The sequence below is a fragment of the Montipora capricornis genome, chromosome 7, assembly GCF_036669925.1.
Source record: "Montipora capricornis isolate CH-2021 chromosome 7, ASM3666992v2, whole genome shotgun sequence".
Lineage (NCBI taxonomy): Eukaryota > Metazoa > Cnidaria > Anthozoa > Scleractinia > Acroporidae > Montipora > Montipora capricornis.
In genome coordinates, this window is record NC_090889.1 from 25,621,011 (window position 1) to 25,624,272 (window position 3,262).

General features: G+C 34.3%; 1 long non-coding RNA gene across 1 annotated transcript in view; it reads left to right on the top strand.

The window, feature by feature from the left end:
* Positions 1-1,480: 1,480 nt before the first annotated feature.
* The window catches only part of LOC138056625 (uncharacterized), a 6,735-nt gene continuing 4,953 nt past the window's right edge, over positions 1,481-3,262 (top strand). Inside the window, exon 1 of the long non-coding RNA XR_011133488.1 lies at positions 1,481-1,627. This is a non-coding gene — a long non-coding RNA (uncharacterized lncRNA). The remainder of the gene's footprint in view (positions 1,628-3,262) is intronic.

Here is a 3,262-nt window from a genome sequence, read left to right on the forward strand (position 1 = left end):
AATCAATTGTGTTTTACAAACGAACAGGTATACGAATACCTAGTGTACAGAGTATACAGTCAACTAAAATAAGAAAATTTCATCTAAAAGCAAACCAATACAAAGTGTAAATATGAAAAGCCAAAGTACTAATATATTTTTGTTATTAAGACAGATAAATCAATATAGTCATTTTCTTCTGAAAGTCTTTGGAGTAGGATATTGTGGATTTTAATTTTAAAATTTTAAAATTTTAAAATTTTAAAATTTTAAAATTTTAAAATTTCAAAATTTTAAAAATGAATTTTGTTTGAAAATGAATTTCGAACACATTTCAAAGCTACTGAAACATTCCAAAATACACACTCACCCGATGTCAAAATAGGTTTCATTAATCATAGAAGCTCAGTGTGGACATGGCCCACAAAATATAAGGATTTGTATGGGAATCCCGATAAAAGGCTTAAGAAGATAATTATATAGCTTGGAGCGCCTGTGTTGAGATTAAACTCTTTAAGGACATCAGAGATTTCAAAAAACACCTCCTTTGCACAAGTGAACTTTGATCACAGAACTCCAGGAACTCTGACAAAAACGGCAAAGAATCTTGCCCTTTGTAACGCAACACCAACTTGAAATAAATAAATCATCATGAGCTAATGGCATTGGATTGAAAACCAGACATTGCTGTCATTGCGAACAAATACAGGAAATGGTTTCCTATGCTTGATGAGTGATGAAAAGCTAAAACAGAATCTTCTTACGAACTGCAAATACCGTATTTGATGCATTTTCTTTATGTATGGAAAATAATCATAAAGGATAAGGATGAAATCTGGGAATCTGTCCCACTAGAATTTAAACGTTTTCCATACATGCTCTTCAAAAAGAAGTATAAAAGATACTTATTGAGAACTCAAAATTGACCATAGATTAACTGCTACAATAGCCATATAAGATGTGCTGCGTAATATGTAGTATTTATGTATGCCGTCTCTTACGATAATAATATCCTAGTCGTCTTTAGCGTAGCTATCAATTTCAATTATATTTAACATGCGGCCAACGCCAATTTATGTATACACACATGACAGTGACCAACTCGAAAGCTGATTGGCTACTTTGGTCGCTGTACACTATTAAATATATATATTTTTTATAGCTAATTTCTGTTAGTATTTTCTCCATTATTGTAAACTATGTTATATTAAGTTGTTTCTTCTCTGTAAACATTGTAAAATAATAAACTTGAATTTGAACTTGAACTAAATAAAATTGACTACTGGTGAGTCCAGAGTTCAGAGTCTAGTCCACGTTTTAGACTAATTTCTTTTGGTAGCCATTAGTCAGGGGTCAATTACATCCTGAGCCTCTTTAAATGGGAAAATCATAATTGTGGTTGGCCCTTCAAATAATCCACGTATTTATTGACTCTTTAGTTTTTGCCAATCAACGACCAGAGAATGCTCAATAAATATTTGCGCCCCGCACGAATAATGACATTACAGCCGCACCCACTTCGATTTACCTCTAAACTTTTGACAGTCCCTGTCTATACAGTAGTGTACTCAGCCCTTTTCGAAAGGAAACATGGAAGTCCTGCCTCTCTTGGTATTCGCTTGTATGGCCGTTTCCTTCATACTACATGGTAAGTCGATTCGCAAATTTTAACTAAAAATAGCGTAATTATTCAGTAAAAAAGTGGGATTAAGTATTATTACACTAAGGCACGAGGTCGAAACGATTAGATCGCCGATCTCTTGATGGATGAACAGGGAAAGCTCTTCGCGACCACTTGTGGACACATAGATAAATGAACCGCCATTTGGCTTTTGAATCATCAGAGGTACTGCTTAGCTCAATAAGGCTTTGGACAGCCTTTCCAACATCCTTAGTATAAAGACAGTTCTCTATTTCTGCAATACGGTATGTCCCCAGAACTTTAGAAAAATCTTGGGTTTTTATTATACTTTCTTAAAATGATTCTTCTTTCCAAAAAACGCAAGCCTAAATATCTTTGGATTTCTTTGTTCATTGATCGGTTTTTAACCTGGTGTCGAAACAAAGTTGCATGAGTGCACGACAAATCCCACATACTAATCAGATAAAAAACATGAAACGTTAGTGAAGGACCAGAACAAGGATCAAGGAGCAAGAATCAAAGAGCTCCGACAATGTTTGGCCATGCAAGTATGTGAAAGAAGAGGTATCAAAGGTTGACCAGTTTCCGAACTCCCACCTCGAAATAACACGGACTAAACAGTGTCTGTGCAAATTTATGTGCACATATACCACCCGATGTTGGGATTTCATCCAACCAAGTCAAAGATTGACAAGCGACGCGCTTACACCCATCTTGCTATTTGGATTTAAATTCCGGAAAATTTGACTAAAATTGAACGCATTGAATTTGTATTTTTTTAATTTTGCGTAGAATCGCCGTCTTTGAGAAATTTCCGAACAAATACTGTACGGGATGCCACGCCAGGAAATCCTCCTGTACCATCATTCTTTCGTTTCAAAGACTGGTCCTTCACTAACGTTTCATGTTTAACCGGAGAATTATGGAAGCAGATGTTCGAAGGTGTAATAGCTGTTGAGTTTTATTCCTCAATTATCGAGTTCCATAAGTATAAAACTGGTTTGCTTTAAAATCAGAAAAGAACCAATTCACCGTTGCTGTTGAGAAAAGTGTATGCCAGGCAAAACAAGTGGCATCTCGGTAGCCTGAAAGTTAAGAAATAATTTGCCTGTGTTGAAATTAACAAATACACCAATACACTCTTCTTTTTTTTTTATAAGAATATATTTTATAAGAATATCAAGGCTGAAATTTGCAAAATTTTAAGAATATCTTAAGAATAAAGCCGAGGCTGAGATTTTGAAAAGGTTAGATATAATCTTGTGTGTTGAAACATCTGTAAATACAATACAATTTTATGTTTTTAACTTAAACGTATAAAATTATTCCTTTCTCTGAACGGCGAAACTAGCCAACAAAACGAAAAAACCTGCACTAGCTATAGCAAAATGTTCAACGCTAATGACAGTTCGATGAACGGTACCTGTAATACATATGTACAGTATTCAGCACAAGAGACATAAACTAAACCGCAAAAAAGTATTATGACAAATTCTTTCTTTTTTAAATAACAAAACCTAGCGAAAACGGGATCTAGATACCAAACACTTGCAATTGATACCCCCAATAAATTCTAAAAAGGAAATGTCATAAGCTATAATTTAATTATAATACAAGACTATTTTCAGCCTAAAATCGGCA